The sequence below is a fragment of the Fukomys damarensis genome, unplaced genomic scaffold, assembly GCF_012274545.1.
Source record: "Fukomys damarensis isolate Sample0158 unplaced genomic scaffold, DMR_v1.0_HiC HiC_scaffold_23, whole genome shotgun sequence".
In the NCBI taxonomy this organism is placed as follows: Eukaryota; Metazoa; Chordata; class Mammalia; order Rodentia; family Bathyergidae; genus Fukomys; species Fukomys damarensis.
The window spans coordinates 2,988,159-3,002,828 of NW_022900935.1; positions in this window are offsets into that span (position 1 = coordinate 2,988,159).

The window sequence follows — 14,670 nt, forward strand, 5'->3', positions numbered from 1 at the left end:
AAGGCTGCTGGAATGCATGCTGAACAAGTAAATCCATAGCATTTTCCATATAGCCCATTTCTTCAGATCTGAAGAATTCTTTTTCTTGAAAGCACCACTCAGAAATACGCTGGGAACTTTTATCTGTATCTCACTCAGTTCAGTTCCACTGGGACTTAGAGAAGACTTGATTGATGCTGGGCCCTCTGATTAGAGTTGCAGATGCGGAGAAGAACAGAGCCAGCCTTCAGTGGTCCGGGATTTCTTAGTCTATGAAGGGTACGGAGAAATAGAAAACAAGCTGGAGAAGCCATAGTACAGAGATTCTGCTATAGTTTATATCTGAATGTCACGTAAGGCCCGTGTGTTAAGGGGACATGGGGACTCCAGACTCCGTCTTCTCTCTTGTATTTTCCAGGTGTCATGAGGAGAGTAGCTCTCTCTACCAGTCACTCCGGCCACGATTCTCTGCCTTGCCACAGGCCCAAAGGAAACAGAACCAAACAGCCGTGGACGAAACCTCTGAAACTATGAGCCAAAATGAACCTTTCCTCCTTTTGGATGATCTCAGGTGTTTGTTATAGTAATAAGAAGCTGACTGACACAGACAGAAACTTAGTTTATGCTGTGGGTATGAAGTTGATTCCACATTATGGGGTACCTGACATGGTACATTTTTGTATTTCTACCAATAAAACTTAGACTTCTCTTAGTTTTCCTCCTGAGAAGGTACCAAGTGCAATCTCAAGGGTTATTGAGACTTCCCTGATGATTCCCAAGCATCAAGACAAGGTCCCAGGGTCATAATAGCCCAGGAATTGGGGAAGGTAGCCAGTTATGAACTCTTGTTCAAGGCCATGCCACACCTGAAAGCCAAGTGACTACACCATTTCCATGTTACATGTGGACATAGTGGCTTTGCAGGAACATAGAAACCTCATGCGTGGGGCAGTTGTACTCTGAGGCCTGCCATCTTGCTGGGGTGACTGCCAGAGCAGGCTCTGGTCCTTACCTAAGATCCCACAGCAAATCCTTGCCATTCCCAGCTTGGAGGAAGTTCTTTAGACTATCCCTCTCCACTTGCCACCCCTATCTCCTCTCTCCACGATCCATCTATCCCCTCTCCCTCGATAACATCCCTACAGTGGGTGCTTTCTTTTTTAATGTTTTGTTTTTGTGGTACTGGGGATCGAACTTCGGTCCTTGACTTTACAAGGCAGGCTGTGGAACCACTGAGCCAAATTCCCGGCCCTACAGTGTGTGCTTTTTAATGCCCAATCTATTATTCAAGGCTCAAATAACTCTGATACCAACCTGGACCAAGAAAGCAAATGAAAGGAAATTTAAAACCAATCTCACATTTATGACCATAGATGTAAACATTCTCTATTAAATGTTAGCCAATAGTGCAGCAGTTCATTTAAAATAGCAATGCATCATGACTAAGTAGATTTTATCCCTGGAATGTAAAGAAAATACTCACTGAATCAAGGGTTCACTGTATAGCAGTGCTTTTCTAAATTCCTTTCTAATACTTGGAATCAGTAAGAATCAACTCCTGTGTTCCTCATTTGGCAACCCAGAGAAGTCAAGTAACTTGCCCTAGGAAGTCACCTAGGTTTTCATTATCATAAAACCTACCAAGTAATTTATCATAGCAATTGCTTAAGCAAAATAGTTATTTTCTCACCTCAATAGATGCAGAAACTCATTTGAAAAGCACTGATATTCATTTATAACTTTAAAAAAATAATAGTTCTTCTGGGGATTTAGCTCAGTGGTTCCGCCACCTGCTTTGCAAGTGCAAGGGCCCAGGTTCGATCCCCAGTACCGAAAAATAAAAATTAAAAAAAAAAAAAATTCCAAATCAATTCCTCTTTAAAGCAATTAAGGACACTGGCAAAAATTATCAAAATCAACTTTTTTAGAACTCTATAAATTAGCCAAAAGCTAGTGACCATCTGAAGAGCACTTATTCAAGGAAACAACTAATCTTGTTAAAATCAGTGAACTTTGTTACATTTTAATTTTTCCTATATCCATTCTTTTCTCTCCAGTTTCCTGTTGGCTTTGAAAGCTGGCAGACTACAGCAGCACCTATGAAAATCAATAACCTAGCAGCCATTGGGGACAGTCTGGTTTTTTAGCTCTTCAAAAAGTCCTATCTCCAGAGAACCAATTCTATTTTGTGTCTACAGCCTCCCAGAAAAATCCCTATTTCCCAAGACCTGCCATTATTTGACCTGACTCAGAGTTTGCTTGTTGGAAAAAGTCTGTCCCAAAGCATTTTAAGTCAACAATGGTGATGATGATGATGATGGTGATAATGGAAAGTTTAATGTCACAGGCCAATTGATAAGGCTGGCCAAAAACTTTTTTTTAAAAAATGTAGGGAATTAGATGTCCATCTAAGTCTTTGGAAACACCCAACATATTCCTAAGAATGTAACACATGCACAGAGAAAAGGACAGAAAAGGTTTTAAGCTCTCACCTCTGTATAACCTTGAAACCCTTCAAAAGCAGGAAATGGGGATTAAAAACATAGATATTGAATGCCAAGTCACTGAAAACTCGTACAGAACCCCTTGAAACCCTGGATTGGTTCAAGGCATTTAAGAAAATCTTGTCCAATCATTAGCTGACTTTGAGGATAAACAAGCAAACTTCAGTGGCTCCACATGACAGGAAATACCAATTTAAATAATTAGTCCAGAAAAGCCACAAAATAACTAAACATGAGGAAAAAAAACAACCACCACCACAAACACTGAGGAGGTGGGGAATCCACTGTCCATGGTGGCCACATTGTAATATTTGAAATGCTCATTTTATTTTAGCCAGGTGTGGTGGCTGTCATCCCAGCATCCTCAGGGAGATGAGACAAGAAGATTGCAAGTTTGAGCCCAGACTGGGTATATTAGTGATGTAGCAAGACTCCATTTCAAAATAAAAAAGGGCTGGGGGTGTAGCTCAGTGTGAATGCCCTCGGTCCAGTTCCCAATACTGAAAAAAAATGTTCCTTTTTCAACAAAAGAATTTAAGGCACACAAAGAAATAAAAACCTCAGCCAATACAAGGGAAATAGTCAATGGAAACTGTCCTTAAAGAAATCAATATTCAATATTGGACTTACTCAAAAAGGCTTTAATCAGCTTTACAAAGATGTTCCATAGAATTAAAGATAAGAATAAGAGAGTCATGTTTCATAAAGTAGAAAGTACCAAAAAGGATATAGAAATGATTAAAAAACAAGCAAATAAAAATTCTGAAGGTGAAAATTATAGCTAAAAGAAAGAATTTACTAGAAGTACTCATTAGCAGATTTGGATTGACAGAAGAAAATCTGAAAAGTCAATTGAGATCATCCTGTCCATGGATCAGAAAGGGGAGAAAATGAGAATAATTAAACAGATCCTCTGAGACCTGTGGGATGTCATCAAGCATAGCAAAACAAAAACAATGAAAGTATTAGGAACAGAAGAGAGAGAAAGGTGCAGAAAAAATAATTGAAGAATAATGGTAGGAAATCTTCCCAAATAGAAATTTTTCCTAAGACACAATAATCAATACATCTAAGAAACTTGGCAACTTTCAGGAAGATAAGCTCAAAGGAGAAAAAATAAGACACGACAGTAAAATTTTAAGTAAGGAAGACAAACAGAGGATCTTAAAAGCAGCCAAAGAGCTGGAGGCTCTGGTGGTATAGTGATTAGCACAGCTGCCTTCCAAAGCAGCAAGAGAGGAGTGACTTATCACATACAAGGGATCCTCCACAAGACTGACAGCTGATTTCCCTTCAGAAACCATGCAGACCAGAAGGTAGTGGGGTGGGGTGGGGTATTCAAATTCCAGGCTGAAATGAAAAGACACTACAGAGTAACAAGTTTACATGAAAAACAGAGAAGCTAGGTAAAAGTAACTGCATGAGGAAACCTTAAATGGTATAAAATATTTTTATAACATTTTTCCTTTCCTTTGTGATTTAAAAGTCAACTGCATATACCAATAATTTTAAATTGTGTTGAAGATATTTTAATTTATAAAGATGTGATTTGTATGGTAAAACAGCACAAAAGCAAGTGGAGGAAACAAAAGTATGTGGAGCAAACTTTCGGTAAATCCCCAACTTACAAACATTCAGGTTGCAAACTTTCACAGATACGAATGGATGTTGCATTGCAAACATTTTGTAGATGTGAGTGAATAGTGGAAGAAGTTCATGTGCCTGCCAGACACCATCACAGTTGTGCCACTGGGTGCTCACTGTACAGTGTGGTAGTGAGTCTGTTGTGCCCAGATCGCGAAGTCCCCAAAGACCACCAAGGAGTAGAGTCCGCTGTAAATGCGCATGAGGAGTTTATTGCAAGCTCGAGCCTGGACTCTCGTACCTCACCGACTAAGCGGATCAGAAACGAGAGCCCCAACCCCCTTCTAAGGCATAATTTTATAGGGTTTGGGAGGCTTGAAATCCTCTCTTTTTCATTGGTGTTACCTTCTACCTCTTATTCCTATTGGGTGTTGCTGGGGCACTTGGGAAAGTGGGAAGAAAACTATTTCAGACTGGGGAGGGGGCTAGTTCAGGGAGAGGTCAGTGTGCTCCCCTTATCTATACAGAACCTCCTGTCTTTCTTCTCTGCAAGTTTATGGTTTCTCTTCCCAGCTATCTGGCCTTGCCTTTATCTCGACAAGCAAATTCCTGCTTGAGTTCATCTAGGAGTCACATTTAATGTGATGGCTTTCTGTCTTAAAATGGAGTTACTTTGGTTTCTACAAGTCCACAGCAGGGCTGGGCTCAGTCGGAATCTGGGATGTCCAGAAGCAAGAGGAAAAGCAGTGGTGATGTGGAGGTGGCTGCTGGGAAGTGGTAAGCAACAGCCATGGAAACAAAAGTGAAAATACAATGTAAGACTCACTTTGCCAGACTTATGGATGAATCCCATGTATGAACATTCTCCAGAACAGAACTGGTTCATAAGTCATTTACTATGCTAAAACTGGTATTGACATGAACTACATTGATTTAATTTAAGATGTTAATTGTGATACCCAGGACAACTGCTGAGAAAAATAATATACAGTGGGATCTTGGCTGATGAATTTAATTCATTCCATGATTCTAGGGAAGATGGCCTCATTCATGTTCATGTGGGAAAATGGCCACTGGTGTGTTCATTGCCTAATGCAGAGTTCATGAATGGAAGTAAAATTTTGCCAGAACTGGGAATTTAGCTCAGTGGCACCATGCCTGCCTTGCATGCAAAAGGTCCTGAGATCATTCCCTGATACAAAAAAAAAAAAAAAATTGCCAAACACTTCTGTTTGTGAACTGAGTTGTTTGTGAGAAGGATTTGTGAACCAAGGTACCACTGCATATATATGAAATAACAACAAAATTGTTAAAATAGTAATACTCTAAAATGATCCATAGATTCAAAGGAAATTTTATCAAAATGTTAGCTGCCGTTTTGTCAGAAGTAAAAGGCTAATCCTAGAATTTGTATGGAAAAATAAGGAATACAAAACAGTCAAAACAACCTTGACAAAGAAAACATTTGGAAGACTCTCCCCTCCCAATTACAACAGATTCTACAAGGCTATGGTGATCACGAACCTGTGATACTGATGTGAGAATTGAGATATAAGGCAATGGGATATATTTCAAGCTACATAAATAAGCATCTATACTCAATTGGTTTCTGACAAGACAATTCTGTGGGGTAGGTTTTTTTTTTCCAATAAATGGAGCTGGGTATCCATGTGTAGAATAATGAACTTGGATTTACACCATGTCAACTTTCCATTATTATAACAAATAACTGAGATAAACAACTTATAATAGAAAGGGGTTCTTCTGGCTGACAGCTTTGGAAGGTCGAGTCAACAATGATCAATGAGTCAGTCTTGCTTTTTAGCCTGTAGCGAGTCAGCACAGCATAGCAGGGGTACATGGTGGAGCAAAACAAGTTAGTTCATGGCCAGGGAGTAAAAGAGAAAAAGAGCCCCCTCCAATGGTCTAAAGGCCCTAGTTGGGCCTCCCAGGAGGCTCCAACTCCTAAAGGTTCGTCCAGCCCCTAGTAGTGCTATGAGTTAGGGACCAAGCTTTTAACACATAAGCATTTGAGAGTCACTCCAGACCCATGCTATAGAACACCATATACAAAATCAACTCAAAATTCATCAAAAGCCTAAATGTAACATCTAAAACTATGCCTCTTAGAAGAACACATAAACTTGAACTAGCAATGATTTATTAGATATTGCACCTAAAACACAAAGATAGGAAAACAAAAACACAATCCATGAAGTAGGAGAAAATATTTGCAAGTTATATAGCTGATAAGGGATTCCAATCTAGACTAAGTAACTCCTAGTATTCCACAATAAAAAAAAAAACACCCAAGTTTTCTTAAATGAGAAAAATGTTTAAACAGACCTTTCTCCAAAGGAGATATAGGAAACTAATAAGTACATGAAAAGATACTCGATGTTATTAGTCAGTAGAGAAAAGCAACCAAGACCACAAATGAGACACCACCCTACACCTGTTAGGCTATAAAATAACAATGACTGGCAAAGATGCAGAAGTGGGAGAGCCCTCAGACACGCTGCTGAGACTACAAAATGGTATAGCCCACTTTAGACATCAGTTTGGCAGTTGACACAAAGCTACCATACAAGCCACAAATCCCACTTGAGGTGCATAGCAAGATAACTGAAAACATGTTCCCACAGAGACCAGCAGACAAATGCTCAGAGCAGCATTATCGCAACATCCAAAAAGTGGAAACAGCCCCAAATATCTATCAAGATGTGAATGGATAAACAAAATATAATATATCCGTGACATTAAGTATTATTCAGCAATAGAAAGGAGTGAAATACGGCTATGTGCCGTAACACGGATAAAATTTACAAGTGTTACGGAAGTGAAAGAAGCCAGACACAAGAAACCACACATGTGGAATGATTCCACCCATAGGGAAAAAATCTCCATAATGGATCATTGCAGGGCAGAGGGGAGAGAGGAGGGGAGGGAAGGGGGGAGCAGAGGAAGAGGAGGGGGAAGAGGAGAGGAAGGGAAGGGAGGAGTGATCGTCAAGGGACGGAGAGAGAGGGTGATTGAAGTTTCTTCTTAGGGTAAGGAAAATGTCCTAAAATTAAACAATAGCGACAGTCACACAGTTCTTTGAATATAACCATAAACCACTGAGTTATGTACTTTTAAATGGTATGTGAATTTTATGGTACCTGAATTTTGTCTCACAATAAGATGTTATAAACACATACACACAGTACACTATAAGTAAATGACACTACTTTCTTCCCTTTCTCTCTCTCTCTCTCTCTCTTTCTTTTCTTCTTTCTTTTTTTCCCTCTTGGTACCAGGGATCAAACTCAGGATCTTGCAGCTTGAGAGACAGGCAGTGCCTCTGCTGAGCTAAATCCCTGGCCCAGAACATTTTTTTAAAAAGAAAATAGCTATCAAGCAACTAAATTACAGCCACATGCAGGCCTATAAACCTAACACTCTTGCACATTGAGGCAAGAGGTTTGTAAGTACAAGCCCAACCTAGGTAACTTAGTTTTAAGAACCTCTTTCGAAATTTAAAAAAAATTTTTAAAGGACTGAAAATATAGTTAGTGAAAAGGTCCTGGGTTCAATCCTTACTATTGCCAAAACAAACAAACAAGCCAATTTAAAGTAACTATCATATGTAATATTCATGAAACAATCAAAATAAAATTAAAGTAAAAAAACAAAATAAGCATACCTGCTATAATTTAGCATTGTAGTAGAGATTTAGCTAGTATTATAAAACAAGAAAAACATCTCAGATAAAGAATTTTTTAAATGAAACAAGGATTTCATTGCTGCTAGGTGGTATGGTTGTTTACGTGGAAAATCCAAGATAATCTACAATTAGAAGGAGCAAGGCCATCAGATGAAGTTTCCAGACAGTGAACCGACGTTTCTAGTGTTCTTATCTGCCCAAGATAATCAGTTAGAACATATAACGGAAAGAAAGTTTCTAGACATAAAAGCAAGAAAAACTGTAAGTTCCTTGAGAACAAATCCAATGAAGGATGCGAGAGACCTTTATGAAGAAAATTATGAAAAGTTACTGAAGGACATAAGAGAATACCTTCAAAAATGGAGAAATATAACGTATTCATGCTTGGAAGAGCTCAGTATCATACAGATGTCAGCGTTGCTCAAAATTAATCTATAAATTCATTGCAATTCCAATCCAAATCCCAATGGAGGCTTTCATGGAACTTGACAACCTGATTCCAACATCCATCAATAGTGGCTAAGGGCAAAAAAGAGCCAAGATAAAAGAACAAGGAGAAAGAAATTTCTCAGCTGGGAATAAAAACTGAAGCAGTGGGAAGGCAGTGCCCTTGCCTGGCACGCATAGGGCCCTGGGTTCGGTCCCCAACACTGAAAACAAAGCCATGCGAAGTTGAAATAACAGGAGACACGCGCAAGATAGATCGATCTGTCAGTGGGACAGGCCAGAAAGCCCAGAAATAGTTCCCTTTATTTATGAGTACTCGGCTATGTCAGAGGGGGTGTTCTGCGTCGTTTGAAAAGAGGATGTTTATTCGAGAGTGTGAGCCAACTGGCAACCTCTAGAAGGCAGATTTTTTTTGCGGGGGAGTACTGGGGATTGAACTCAGGACTTTGTACTTGCAAGGCAGGTAGCAGAACCACTGAGCTAAATCCCCAGCCCTAGAAGGCAGATTTTTAATTGGATCCCTACCTCACACCACATACAAAGAAATTCCCAATACATCAGAACAGAACTTTAAAGCTATGATAAGAAAAGTTAGTTGAATATCTTTAATACATGGAGTTGGGAAACAATTTCCTAGGCAACTAGCAAAAGATACAAATTACAGGAGGAAAAAATATTAACTACATCAAACACTAAAATGTCTTTATCTAAAACCATCACAAAATAGTTAAAATACAACAACATGTTTAGAGAAAACATTGCAAGAGTATAGGAACAAGCTGGGTACATTGGTACATGCCTATAATCCCAGCACTTGAGGAGACTGAGGCTGGAGGTTCATACATTCAAGTCCACCTGGGCACCTTAGGCAAATTCTGTTTCAAAATTAAAAATTTAAAAGGCCTGAGGATGTAGTTCAGTGCAAAGACCCTGGTTTTGATCCCCAATAAATGATAAACCTCATTGTTATTAGTAATTTTAAATTTTTCTTATTTTACAAAAGGGTGTGAATCAAGTAAAACAAATGTCAACATTCAGGAATTCAAAAGAGCAAGTAAGCTGGGCATGGTGGCACATGCCTGTAATACCAGCACTTCGGAGGCTGAGGCAGGAGGATCACCATTAGTTCAAGGCCAGCTTGAACCAGCTAGCAAGACTCTGTCTCAAAATACAAACAAACAAATGTAAGTAGATGGAAGTCTCTTCCTCCCTCCCTCTCTTCCTTCCTTTTCCTTTGGTTTCCTAGCAAAAAATAAATAAAACCGTCCTCTCCTTCACAGAGGTGGAGGAAGAAAATGAAGAGCTAGAACAAATTTACTTTTTTTCTTAACACTCTCTCATCTGTGTCTTGGAGTAAGAGTGAAGAGAATCCAGAGAGCCTTCTTCAGGAGGCAGAGCCTCCATGGAGTTTTGAGGGCCGGGAAGAAGTTGCCCTCCATGGACCAGGAGGAGGGTGGGAGGAGGCACTGCAAGGAGAGGAACAGGTGCAGACGCCGGGGGCTGTGGTTTGAAGGTCCCCAACATTCACGTTGGAATCTGATCCCCACTGCAAGGGTGGAGAACTGAGTCTGACTGTGATATTTGTAAATGTGACTTGGTGGGGCGGGGTAAAGTTAAATGAGCCTACAAGTCAGTGGAGCCTTAATCTACTGGGGCTGGGGCTTTGTAAGAAGAGGGACAGAGCCTGAGCTAGGACGCTCAGCCCCCCACTGTGTGATGCCCGGTTCCAGCTCGGGGCCCTGCAGTCCCTCTCCAGAGTCGGCCACCTCTGATCTTGAACTTCCCAGCTTTCAGAACCATGCGCTGAATAAATCTGTTTTCCTCATAAATTACCCAGTCTGCAGAAGTCAGTTACAGCAACAAGGAATGGACTAAGACCTTCGGAAGCCTGCAGCAGCACACATATTCGGGCCTGATAAGTGGCTGAGCAGAAAGGTGGGCTGGAAAAGCGGCCAGAGCCAGCTGTTGGAGGAACAGGGGAGCCAGGCCGAGGATGGTACACTCCACCCTGCAGGCACCGAGGACTTAAGGTCAGCAGTGTCCTCCACTGTCCGGCCCTCCTGGCCTCTACGTGCTACGCATCCAGGGTGAGAAATAATTCCACAACACTTCAAACAGAGTAAGGTGGGTCTGCCTTCCGGTACAGGGACCTTTTCTCTTCTCGTTCCCCCTTTGTAATGTGCCAGTGTGAGGTCAACCTTGCCAGTGGCGGCTACAACAGACCACTGGGCCCTGAACAGCCATTGCTCCTGCGAGCGGCCAGCAACAGCAGCAGCAGCAGAAGTTGCCCACAGATGCCAGCTGCCCAGGGCCTGGAGACTTCGGCACCCACATGATGCCACCACTTCTTTATGGAATAGAAACGCCAGAGTGCCACAGGCAGCTGAGTGGGGTGCAGCACCCCACTGGGAGAGTAGGTTGGGCAGCTCTCCATCCTCGGTGGTTTCCTGCCCATCCAGCCCTTAGCCCACTGCCAGGTCACAGCGGGACGTTTGGCCCATCACACTACAAGGGGTGTGGCCAGACTTGTCTTTTTCAGTCTTAACAACAAGCAAAAGATGGGTGGGGAGAAGGGAAGCAAAGTCACACGGTGACTTTCATGGGCCCTGGGCACTTTCATCTATAAAATGGGCCCTTTTCTCTATAAAAACTAGAGGCAAAAGTATTAATCTTATATGTTAAAACACCTAAAAGTTTGCTTTTTTAAGGATAGAAGAAATTGAAATATCTGCGTGGGCCACTGTCAGTATGCTTACTGCACCTAAGGAAGAAATCAGCTTTGGAGACAAGACACAGGACACCATGCAGGAGGCATCAGCACAGTCCCTGGGGTTGGTGCTGATGCGGTCACCATGGTGATGGGGAGGCAGGCCAGAGGAGAAAGATGCCGGGGAGCCTGGATTGGAGCAAACAAGGGTGAGGATGGAGGGGAGGAACAGAGGCTGACCAACCAGGAAGATGGCTCTGCCCCCCGACTCACGCAATATAAATGAAGGCAGAGAGAAGGAGACTAATTGGAGACTTCTGCTCCTTAAATGGAGCTGATCCCTCATCCCTCCGATGGGAGGACCCCACTTAGGGAAATGGGCATCCAGAACAGTTAGCATTTAGGAGAATGGTCTGTTCCAAGCACACCATTGCTAAATGAGCTCCCGGGAGAGCCCTGTGCCAGAGCTGTGACATGGGTTTTCTGAAACTCTGGAGCTGGCAGGCTCAGGAAGCCAGCTCTCAATAAGGATGTCCCTTCCAGTTTAATCCATCAGCGAGCAGGCTGCCCAGCTGGCACCGGTGCCCCACATCGAGCCCACACCTCGGCCAGAGTGGGGACACAGCCTGGACGGCGGCTGCTGTCAGTGTGTTGCTTCTCCAACGAGCTGAGCCAGCAGCTGAGGAGAAAGAGAAATGGATCCCAATTAGGGGCCGCCTCAAGCTGTGCGAGGATGCCGGGGGTCCCTTCAGCTCCCTCTGTGCATGCACACACACACACACACACACACACAAGTACACACATGCGCGCGCACACACACACACACACGTATACACATGCGCACACACACACATGTATACACATGCGCGCACACATACACACGTTATACACACACGCACACGCACGCACACACACGTATACACACACACGCACACTCTATCCGTTCTTAGGGGGCTGGGTCAGCGTTCACTGTCTCAAATTCGATCCCAAAACTCAAGACTCAGCTCCCTATGAAGCAGAAGAAAGCAAGGGTATGGGGCTTCCTACGTCCTCATTCCATAAATTAGCAGCTGCTTTCTCAACCGTCCTGGCGTGGCTTGTTGAAATCTGGCTCTCTGTGCCCCAGCGGAGGCTGGGCACTCTGCCAAGGCGGCACCTGGGTACCTAGGTACTGTGCCCAACCAGCGTCTTGAGCAGCCCCAGTTGGTCTCAGGCTTCCGAGGGCATCACAGTCACCTGGAGGGCACCTTGCTGTGCCCCACCTTGAGTCTCAGTTCAGCAGCTGTGGGTGGGACCCAAAGGCCTGCACTCCCGCCAGGTGGCCATGGTTGGCCTGCTGAGGCTGCCTTTACCCACATCCAGCCTTGTCCTGTTCTGTTTTGACCTGGCCTGACCTCCAAATCTGCTGCTTCTTACATTTCTCCCCACTCGGATCTGACCCTGTCTTTCACCCCAACCCTTATCTCCTCCAAACACCAAGGCAGCCCCGCTGCTTGTGAAGCTCGGATCTAGTGTCCCCCTGCCCAGCCTGCCAGTCCCTTCCCCAGGTCTCCGCTTTCAGACTTCAGGGGCCTCGGTCCACACTCGGTGTTTGTCAGAGAGCAACCCCAGGGCTCTTCTCCTGTGGCTGGCAAGGGGACAGTGGGGTCAGAAGAACCCGCATCCCTCTTCGGCCTCACAGGAAACCTTGCTTTACTGGGATGCTCATCGGTTAAGCGGCTAAGTCCACAAAGTGTCCTGCTCATTCCCCGACAGACACGGGTGCCCCCCGCTTCTCGTGCCGCCTTCCCAGCTCCCCCCTCCCCATTCAGCTTCTGTGTCTGATGAGAATGTTTCAGATACAAGTCACAGAATCCCACCTACAGCTGCTGAAGCCTTTGGGAGCCCCGTTGTCTCAGGCCTTCCTGGGCGCTTCCTCAGGAGTCCGGAGGAGAGACATCTGGAGTTAGGTCACTGTCACAGGGCACAGGTTGTGGCACCTGCAGTTCTTTGACCTTGACATGAGGATCAGGAGATGGCAGCCAGTGATCGGGCATAAAATGCCCCCAGGACTATGCCAAAGGTGGAGCACAGGGACCAGAATTTCCCTTCCATCTCAGCCAGCAGTGGACAGGCCAGGAAGTTCTGCTGCCAGAGGAAAAAGATGGTGACAGCTCTAGAGGAATAACCAAGACACTGTGCCACAGCACCCTCGAGAGCCAGATGCGTCATGGGAGTCTGGGAACAGCCACATGGTCAACACATTCAAGCCTTGGACTGAGAGGCTGGCAAAGTGCAGCCCAGTCCCCTTTCTAGCCTCAGAGTCCCATGCACCAAACGCATTTGTCCAAACACAGGCCCATCCTTGCCACCCGCCTGCTGCCCTGGACCAGTAGGGCCTCGTGGAAGGGCCATGGACTTGGGACTCAGACCTGCAAATATCACCGCATTCAAGCAGAGAGAGAAGGCAGTGGCCCACGGCACACCGGCCACACCCTCAGTGAGCGCCCTGCCGGCCCTCAAGGTCTTGCCTCCAGTGAGAGGGACAGACATCCGCACACAAAATCTCAGCAGAAAGGGACAGGCATGGAGCCGGCACGAAGCCAGCATCAAGTTCGGCGGGCCGGTGCATCTACAAATTCGCGACATGAGTGCCCTCCCCCAAGGGCCCTGCAGCAAATCGGCCAGACCTCAGGCGTGGGGAGGAAGGGGCGAAGGAGTCATCGTGATGTGGCGCTCTGGCTCCTGAGGCCACCACAAGAAACGCAGGATGACGACCAGCGATAATAATTGCCACACTCATGGAATGATCGCAGGACACCAAGCACCAGGCCAGAGCTTTGCTAATATTAACTTTTTAATTCTTACAAACTCCCAGGACACACGTGCTATTATTGGGTCCATTTTTCAGTCGAAGAAACGGGGCCACTGGGAGGTAACAAAGCCGAACCCCAGGCCCCGGCTCTGCAGCCGGCTTCTCAGCACTGGGCCACACAGCCTCTCCGGGTAGATGGAAGGCACCTCTCCTGCCCCAGGACTTCGAAAGGCAGACGTCATTTGTTCACGAGGAAGACACCCGGGTGGGCCAGGTTTGGACGCAGTCCCACTACCTGAACAGCAGCCCAAGCGTTGGCACACAGCCCAGTCCCACCGGCACAGCCCACTCCCACGCATCCTGGGAGGAGGGAGATGCTCCGTCCAGCTCCTCCAGGGCGCTGCAGGCAGATGGGCCCAGGTGACGCCCAGGGTCCCCTCCACTCTAGGCAGTCTTGGCTTCCGCACTGTCGTGGCGTCTGGCCTCACACAGGCTGGGCCGCGGGATCCTCCACTCCTTTCCTGGCACCTCTGCTAGCCCAGGTCCCAGGCTGGGTACCACATCGGCCAGCCACACGAGCCTAACTCAGCCTCAGCCCTGAAAGGTTAGAGGTTCAGAGCGGGACACGGGACGAGCATTTGCAAGACAGGCTACAGCAGGCCAGGGGAAAGTGTCCTGCCTCGGCCTGGAGAGGGTGGCCAGGGAAGGCGGGGAGACACACAGGGGAGTCCAGCCAGGTGAAACATTCGGGAGGGACGAAAGTAACAGTGGCAACCACTCACCACGGCAGACACCAGCCTAAGCACTTTAGTGAACTCAGCAGGTTTCAAAATGACCCACTGAGGTCAGTACATAAATCACTCCCACTTTCCAGAGAGGAAACCGAGGCACAGAAAGGTTAAGAACTTGCCCAAGAGCATAGACATAGTAGATGGCAGGGCAGGATCTG